The 10,006-nt window shown below is 38.4% G+C and overlaps 1 pseudogene; it reads left to right on the top strand.

Moving 5' to 3' along the window:
• The first annotated feature begins 9,137 nt into the window (after positions 1-9,137).
• LOC136122110 (microtubule-associated protein RP/EB family member 1 pseudogene) lies at positions 9,138-9,793 on the top strand (annotated as a pseudogene).
• The last annotated feature ends 213 nt before the right edge of the window (positions 9,794-10,006 follow it).

The following is a 10,006-nucleotide window of genomic DNA, read 5'->3' as shown; positions in this document are numbered from 1 at the left end:
CTATGTCTGTGAGTCGGTTCCCATTTTGTAAATAAGTTCATTTGTATCATACTTTAGATTCCATATACGTGATTATAATATGATATTTGTCTTTCTCTGTCTGACTTACTTCACTTAGTATGATAATCTTTAGGTCCATCCATGTTGCTGCAAATGGCATCATTTCTTTCTTTTTTATGGCTGAGTAATATATATATATATATATATATATATATATATATATATACACACCTCATCTTCTTTATCCATTTATCTGTTGATGGACATTTAGGTTGCTTCCATGTCTTGGCTATTGTAAACAGTGCTGCAATGAACACTGGATGTATATATCTTTTCGAATTATGGTTTTCTCCAGATATATGCCCAGGAGTAGGACTGCTGGATCATATGGTAACTCTATTTTAAGTTTTTTAAGTAACCTCCATAGTGTTCTCCATAGAGTTTCCATCAATTTACATTCCCACCAAGACTGTAAGAGGAGAACTTACTTTTATTGTATTTCCTTTTTTACTGTTTGCATTTTTATCACACGGTGTTACTTTTTCGGTTAAAAAAACTAATTAATAAAAAGTAAATATGCACACTTGGAAAGAATAAAGTCAGTTTAACTTTTCCTCTCATACTGTATTCAAACCAAAGTCCAGAAGGATTAAAATTGTTACATTTTTAAGAATTAATTATATATTGCAATCATCAATGAAATAATTGATTCAAGCAAGAGCTATCAATGGATTTAAAAAGCAAGTAGTGAGAGTTTTTGGGGGGAACAAGAGAGTCACACAGTCTCAAAGCTTCACCCCACAGATTACTTTTTAATTGTGGAAGAAAATTTAACCTGATCTCTGGGTGAGGAAGGATGTTTTCAAGCATAAAAACAAAAGACGAAATCCACCCCGCCACCGACACACATACAAATTAAACAGGTCTGATTGCACACAAATTCAAATTTTCTTTCCCTCAAGAAAATTCCACTGTAAGCCTAAGAAAAAGTAATCTTCAAATTTCAAAGAATAACTACTATGAATATGGTAATGAGTTAGCATATGTATTATATAAAAAACTGACACAAATTGACTTTTAAAAAGTAAGATCACAATAGGAAAATGGACAAAGGAAAAAGATATTTCACAGAACATGTGATAATAGGAAAAAAAGTAATTTCTAATTAAAATGTTCCTACTGCATGGCTGTCAGTTTGCTGCATCATCCATCAGTCATGCCAAGTGAGACGAGATTGCACTTTTTACTTTTCAAATTAGCCAAAATTTGAAATGGGTGAGTACTTAAAGTAACAGGCACTCTCACTGAGGCTGGAGGAAATATGAATCAGTTGAAATGCTCTAAAAAGAATTTAGCCAGTGTACATCAAGAATTGAAAAACAGTTCATAGGACTTCCCTGGTGGTGCAGTGGTTAAGAATCCGCCTGCCAATGCAGAAGACACGGGTTCAAGCCCTGGTCTGGGAAGATCCCACATGCTGCGGAGCAACTAAGCCTATGCGCCACAACTACTGAGCCTGCGCTCCTAGAGCCCGTGCTCCGCAACAAGAGAAGCTACCGCAGTGAGAAGCCTGCACACCGCAACGAAGAGTAGCCCCTGCTCGCTGCAACTAGAGAAAGCCCGCGCTCAGCAACAAAGACCCAACGCAGCCAAAGAATAAACAAACAAACAAACAGTTCATATACATCAACTTAATAATTCCAGTTCTATGACATTAATCTAGATAAATAAGCCAAATGCAAACAAAGCTTTATCTAAACTATTCATCACATCATTGTTTATAGTAACAAAACACTGGAAGTCACTCAAACATCCAGTAATAGGGAAATAGTTAATTACATTACAATACTTCCGTACAATAGACTATCTTGCAGCCAATAAAATCAGGATTTTTTTTTGGTGAGATAATAATAAGTCAAATAGCAGCAAACAAAACCATACAGTAGGATCCCTATTTGGATTTTTTTTTAAGAAAACCGTTAAAAAAGAATTGGAAGATTAACAATGATCATCTCTGTGTAGTGAGACTATACGTGATTTTTATATTCTTATTTATACTCCTTTGACTTTTCTAAACTTTTAATCGATTTTATAATAGGAGAAAATTTTATGTAACAATGGTAATAACAACATAAAAGCTAACGTTTATTGGGCATTTCTTACATGCCAGGCACATTACCTGCATTATCTCATTTACAGATAATCTTGTGTTGGAGGGATTCTCATTACTTCCACTTTACAGATAAAGAGATCAAACTCAGTGTTGGCTCCAGAAATCAAATCAGGCAGTCTCTCTCCAGAGCGCACATGTTTGAAGAACTTTAATTGATGAAGCGAAATGCTCCTGATAATTAAAAATTATGACAATTTTTTTGTAATGAACAGAGAAAAATATTGACATCAAAATGTTAGCAGCGGTTATCTCTGGGGTTGGAATTTGGGATGATTACAATATTTATATTTTTAAAAATAATCATGGATTGATGATAAAGGAAAATGATAAAAAAATATGAAGTATTAATATTATGGGTTAATTCAGAAAACTGACAGCCACGCAGTAGGAACATTTTAATTAGAAAGTATATTTTGAGTTCCAAAACATTTGAAAGTACAGCCCCTTCATAGAGAGGTGGCTGGCTGGGCCATTTTTGACAACCCAATATGCTGATACATAGCACTTTTTCAGTACCTACCAAGTACTTCTTTGTATATACCAAAGTGCTAGCGCAGTTGTTTTTTATTACTTTCCCTTATCTCTCTTTTTTTAAATTTTGTAAATTTATTTTTTATTGAAGTATAGTTGATGTAAAATATTATGTTAGTTTCTGGTGTACAGCAAAGTGATTCATATATATATACTTTTTTCATATTCTTGTCCGTTATGGTTTATTACAGGATATTGAATATAGTTCCCTGGCTAGCACAATATTTTGAACATAGAATTATCTCCATCAATGTCTATTGATGAAAAGTGGCAATACTAAAAGAAACGTTCTGGAAAAAAAATTTTTTTTTAAGTAATAGGCACAATAACATAAAGTAAGCATCTTATAAGGTGAATTGATTCCTAGCTGAGTCATATTAAGACCTAAAGCTGCACTGCCTGTTATTCAGATTCTTTCCAAGACAATCGGATAAAGAAAGCTTGTGAATATAGAACATCAGAAAGAAGGAAAGCAAGATTCATTGTCAAATCCAAAGTTAGGTCCAAAGACACTTCCTCAGAAAAGTATCTGCTTCCTGCTGTGTTTTCACTGAAGAGTTTGCTGTAATTAAGTATACCCTCTCTTCTCTTTCACTCATTCTCTTCCCTTCCCTACTTCTAACTCAGTCTCAGTCCTCAGGGGACTGTTAGTGTCACTCCTTCCTCAAAAATAGAAGCTTGTACCACTTCTAAATTGACTTCCTGAGTCAGGAAAGCTACTGAGAGAGCTTGGGCACCTCCTAGAGGAAGCTGGCTAGCCTGTCGATCTGGTTTGGTTTGCAGAGAAACACTGCCATCTAGTGCAAGAAAAAGCAATGTTTCCATTCATTTTCTTGAGCTAATGGTGGATAAAATATTTATAGCACAATCTCACTTTTAGGCTGAATCACATTTAAGCTTTCCCAGGAAAATGTCTGAACTTCTTTCTACCGTAAAACGTACATTTCAGTGAATTGAAAGAGCATGTGGGACTTCCCTGGTGGCGCAGCCGTTAAGAATCCGCCTGCCAATGCAGGGGACAATGGTTTGAGCCCTGGTCCGGGAAGATCCCACTTGCCGCGGAGCAACTGAGCCCATAGGCCACAACTACTGAGCCTGCGCTCTAAACTCCGCAAGCAACAACTACTGAGCCCACGTGCCACAGCTACTGCAGCCCACGTGCCTAGAGCCTGTGCTCCACAACAGCAGCCACCGCAATGAGAAGCCCGCACACCGCAACAAAGAGTAGCGGCAACGAAGACCCAACACAGCCAAAAATTAAATAAATAAATTTACTTAAAAAGAAAGAAAAAACACGTAATTGGGTGATTCTTTCCTATAGAAATCACCAGAAACCTGAGCTAGACAGGAAAGGGAATGAGGAGAGAATAAAGGTATCTTTAGTTCATGATTAATTTGCTGTCTCCCTCATTATTACTGCTACTTTCGCTTGTTTGTGTACATATTTTGATTCTTTGTCGAAAGCTTCACCTAACCCAGTCCCATGGACTCAAGATTACATATGTGTTCATGTCAGCAAAACTTCCTGATGTGACAGTCTGCTTTGGCAATCTCGTTTTGGGAATATGCTATTAAGAAATGACTTTCAAAATAGAGATGAACTAACACAACATTGTAAAGCAACTATACTCCAATAAAAATTAATTTAAAAAATACAGATGAACTGATGATCCAAAGCTCAGAGTAAAGACTTAAGATTTATGGGCTTCCCTCGTGGCTCAGTGGTTGAGAATCTGCCTGCCAATGCAGGGGACACAGGTTCGAGCCCTGGTCTGGGAAGATCCCACATGCTACGGAGCAAATGGGCCCGTGAGCCACAACTACTGAGCCCGCGTGCCACAGCTACTGAAGCCTGCGTGCCTAGAGCCCGTGCTCCGCAAAAGGAGAAGCCACCGCAATGAGAAGCCTGCACACCGCAACGAAGAGTAGCCCCTTCTCGCTGCAACTAGAGAAAGTCCACGCACACACAGCAAAAAAGACCCAACACAGCCAAAAATAAATTAATTTAAAAAATAATAAAAAATAAATAAATAAGATCATTGAGTGCTAGTCCAAAACACTTATTAAAAAAAAAAGAAAGACACCATTTAGTGTGAAGAGGTAAGCCACAGTGTGGGAAAATATATTTAAAATACATGTACTCAACAAAGGACTTATATGTAGATTAATAAATACCTCCTATAAAGTGATTTTTTAGAAGCTAGAAAACCCAATAGAAAAATGGGCAAAATTATGGACAATTATTCATTTCGCAAAGAAGATATCCATCAAATAGTTATCAAGAAAAGGTCAACTAATATGTGGCAACCTGGGTGGGGGGCAGTTTGGGGGAGAATGGCTACGTGTATATGCATGGCTGAACTATCACAACGTTGTCAATCGACTATACTCCAATATAAAATAAAAAGTTTTTTTTTTAATTTGAAAGAAAAAAGGTCAACTAAACCCACAATTCCATACCGCTATATACCCACTAGAATGACAAAAATAAATAAGACATTACCAAGTATGGATAGGATAAGGAAAACCTGGAACCTTCATATACTCCTCGTGGGAGTGTAAATGGTCCAACCATCTTTGGAAAGTGCTTCACAAGATGTACTAAAGCTGAAACACTTGTGTACTCTATGACCCAGCAATTCCACCCCTAGGCATGTATCCAACAGCGATGTATACAAACGGTCACCAGAAGACATTCGTAAGAATGCTCATGGCCTCATTATTTGTAATAGCCGAAATCGTAATATAAGCCAAACGCCCGCAACGGGACAGGCCACAGCAGTGAGAGTCCCGAGTACCGCAAAAAAAAAAAGAGAGAGAGAATGGGTAAATATATTGTGTTATATTCCCATAGTGGAATAATATAAAGCAGTCAGTGAGAGTGAGTCAAATGAACAGATCTTACAACCATCATGTGGAGTGCAAGAAACAAACAAAATACAAAAATAATGTTTCCATATATATAAGATCCAAAAACTGGTATAAAATCGATCCAGGGTGTTCTAAGTCAGAGCAGTGGTTATCTGGGGGAGGCGGAAAGACTGGAAGGGGACTTCTGAGTCTGGTAAAGGTCTCTTCCTTGACCTGAGTGCTGGTGACAAAAGCATATTCAATTTGTGAGAATTCATGGAGCTTATGCACAATTAAGACCTGGGAACTCTGTTGCAAAGAGGTTTTATTCCAATAAAAATTTGCTTAATCAGTCTAACCAACAATGTGCAAGATCTCTATGGAAATGTCTCAAACTCTATTAAAAGACATTAAAGAATATTCAAATAATGGAAGTGTATGTCATATTCACAGATAGGGAACGTCACTATCACAAAATTCAAATTCTCTACAAACTTATCTACAGCTTTATTGCAAGCCTGATTTTTAAAAATCCTTAGGGGGTTTTCTGGGAAGTGTGAAAAGCTGGATCTAAAATTTTTAGAGAGGAGCATGGGTCTAGAGTAACCAGTACAGTACACTCCTGGAGAAGAGGAATAAAGTGGTATAAGGAATTTATTGGGATTTAAATCAATTAAGGCAATTTGATATCGGCACAGGGATACACAAATTTGCCAGGAGAATAGTATAGAAAGCAGAAACAATCTCAGACATAGATAGAAATTTTATGTTTGCATACCAATAAATGGAACTGGGAAAATGAGCTATTCACATAAAAATGGAGACTTACATCATATCATGCTCAAAATTCGTTATAGATAGATTAATAACTCAAATGTGAAAAGCAAAACTTTAAAATGTTCAGAAGAAAATATTAAGAAAGATCTTTAAAACTTCAGATTAGGGAAGGGCTCCTAGGCATCCCAGCCCTAGGATTCACTGGCTGTGAGATCCTGGGCAAGTTACTCCCTGTTCTTTAGTTTCCACATCTGAAAAGTAAGGATACTTGTAGCACCCACCACATAGAGTTGTTGAGAGGTTTCCATGAGGAATACGCAAAAAGTGTTGAAAACGCTGCCCGACACTTATTAAGTGGTATAGAGGTTCTTGCTTTTGTCATTATTATTATTTGTTGTTGCTGTAGAAGTAGTTACACTCAGTTACAAGGGACAGGCATTCTCAACTAGGCAGATCTATGCCCAACAACGTTCAGAAACTTTAGTAACTAAGGGAAGAGAAGGCTATTCAATATTGGAGGGTAGCAAAGAAGACGGAAAAGCAACAGAAACACATAATAAAGAAAGGACAAATTAAGAATTTATGATCCACTCCTATCAAAAGCCAAACATATGTAAATGGGTTGAATTACTCCAGCCATCATTTCATTTAATCTGTATCTGTGTGCATCCCTGCTACTTACCCCCAAACTGCCCCCACCAAGAACAAGCTCCGTGGGGGTGCATTTTTGTCTTCTCTCTGTCTACTTCCACATTCTGAAACGCACAGTGCATCGTGGAAATCCAATAAAAATCATTTGATCAAGGGGACAGAATCTCCAACCTTGATGGTGCAAACATGAACCGAACAGCGTGTTCTTTGTCTATTTGGAGGCACATTTTCTGGTAAGACGCTGCAGAAATCAGAAACATAGCAAAACAGAATCTTCTTGGAGGTCCAGTAGACTTTGCAGTAAGTCTTTTATGCTCATCTATTATAACAAGTAAATATTTATGACTACCTAGAGTGTTTTAAATAGTTCTTTAATTTCACAGTATTTTTACTACATGTTCATAAAACATAGAAAAACGGCAGTGTACAGAATTATGACTCACCGGCCCAAACCCAAACAAATGACATTACATAGATACAACATTTTGTGATTTTGCCGCTATAAGGGTGTGTTTTTTCTGCAGTAATTTTACTGTTATACCATGCTTTTTATTAAAAGATTTATTACCGTCATCCTAGTTTTATCAGCCAGTTGAACACAGCATTTCCTGCTTTTGCAAGTGACATTTAATATACTGAAAAACTGATTTTTTTTTAATTCTGTGAACCATAACACTTAATTTCATTTCTAACTGACCAAATAGTAACATTGCTTTGTCACCTAAAGCCAGTCAGATTCCATGAGTTTATAAAAACATTATTTGGGGCAAGTCCCACAAATGATAGTTCTATGATCTGAAATATCCAGTGTTTGCTAATTCCTCCCCAATAAACTTTAAGGGTTTATAATAGACACCCAAATCACCATTTGAGAGCTACATATTAGGAGAAATCAATCAGAATTAGTATCAGGTTGAATAACTAGTGCAGTAGGCCTTTCTTCCCATCCTCTTGACTAGCTGGGCCCCCCTTCCGCTCCCATCAAAACAAGAAGCTGATTTTTGTTTCTGGTTTCATCACATCAGTGTCTGGTTTATAACTAAATTAATCTCTTATTGCTTCATGGATAGCATCTCTAACAGACATTAACTTTTTGTCAATAGTTTGACACTTCTAGAAGAAATGAGATCCAGCGAGTGCGAGCACCTCCTCTAACAGAGCGTTCCTTAAGGTAAGTGTTGCTGGCAAACCTTTGGGACAGCAGGGTTTAAGGGCTGATTCTGTGAGAATCCAGTGTCACCAGTAGGTGGCGTACCTGGTCAGAAATCCATAGACTGTGGGGATGTATGGAGGTTACAGACAGCTACAAACGTTGGAAGCAGAAACTGAAGAGATGCTCATGGCCCAGATAGACTAGCAAATATCAGGAAGTGGGTATTTAATAACTGAGGCAAAATACTAACCGAAAATGTAGGCTGTAAGTGAAGGATGGCACCACTAAGCTGGAGCAGCCCTCCACTTTGAGTGCTACAGGCGCTCTCTCTTGGGTGATGGAGCCCCAGTCTCTGGTCCTCTGGGCCAGGGCTCTCTCCGTCTAGCTGTCGGTGGATTCCAGCCACTGCCCTTCAACAGGCAGCCAGTAGATCCCCAGCTTAGCTGAAGGCACAGGCTTGGTGGGGATTCAGGAACTAGGCCCAGCAGGTTCCCGCATCTGGGATACATGAACCTACAGATACCATTACACTGGCAGTTTAAACACAGGTCTCCTAAGAGTCCCCTCCCTCCTGGATGTAGATTTTGCTAGCTGGGCTCTCTGTACAAAGTTAATAAAAAAGCTAATAGGTGTCCATTCCCTTCCCCTTTCTTCCCCTGCCCTTCATTAGCTGTACCCTGCCCCAGGCAGTCAAATGCCCACCAGGTTTATACTTCAGTCTCCTAAGACTTTAGGTAGCTTGAGCCAGTTCCTCAGAGCACGATCTCTTCCCAGTTCACTGAAAAAGTGGAATTTCTGTTGCCTCAAAATTTGACTAGATCCTGAGCCATGATCACCTTCTAAATGACCAGCCATCCACTTCTGTGGCACCTCTAAAATATCTCTATGTTCACAGCATAAAGGGTGTCCTTCCATTATCCTATTCCAATTTTAAGTCCACTTCCAGTAAAAAGAGGTGATACTGGTTTTAATGAATGATTCCTGCAATCGGCCACAAAAAAGATGGAACAGTTATGCATGGGGGCTGCTGACTGTCAATTAATGGATATGCTGTTCCCTGGTTATACTGACTTGAAGAAAAGGAAATTCCAAACTAAGCCAAATCATGAATATATCCAGAATTTTAAACTATTACAAGCAGGTTTTAAGAGAATGGATGTTGACAAAGTAATTCTTGTGGACAAATCATTGAAAGGAAAGTTTCAAGTCTATTCTAATTTGCTCAGTGGTTCAAGGAAACCTTTATGTGAGTACGACGGAAAAGACTATGACCCTACTGTAGCTGCTAGACAAGGTCAAGATATATCAGGAGCACCTTCCCTTGTTGTTAGAGTTTGAACAAACCAGCAGTGCAGCTCCTTGGACGCCAGTTAGACTCAAATACGAATACAGGTTCTGGCTGGGAGAAAAGATCTTGGCTTAGGCAATGGGTATTATGAAGCTGTGAGATTAATGCCGCAGGTGAATGTATTGAAACAGCTGACAAGTAGGAGAAGCAAAGGATTTCTACTTTGGAAAGCTAAGGAACTTTGAACTGATTGCCAGGAGAATGAGGAAGAAGATTGTCCTGTATTGGGAGTGTGGCATCTCTGTACCACAGATGAAGCTTTGTGATTCCTAAGGAAGGGGCCCCATGGGAAGGACCAGCAGAGCATTAACAGCCTGGACCAGCAAAGCAGCAACATCTGGATGCTTCACTCCAAATCGTGCTTAACTGTAAAACACTCTCCTTTATTATACTTAGAGGACTTGCTGGTTTCTTTCCATAAGCAAAAAGCACTTCTTAAAGTGCCCTTTGCAGCAGTGTTATTTATTTTCCAATTAGTTTGAGTTGGGATCATTTTCCTTACAGCACAGTATTAACATCTAGT

Source organism: Phocoena phocoena, chromosome 4 (assembly GCF_963924675.1).
Source record: "Phocoena phocoena chromosome 4, mPhoPho1.1, whole genome shotgun sequence".
NCBI lineage: Eukaryota > Metazoa > Chordata > Mammalia > Artiodactyla > Phocoenidae > Phocoena > Phocoena phocoena.
This window is presented reverse-complemented; position numbering and strand designations above follow the sequence as displayed.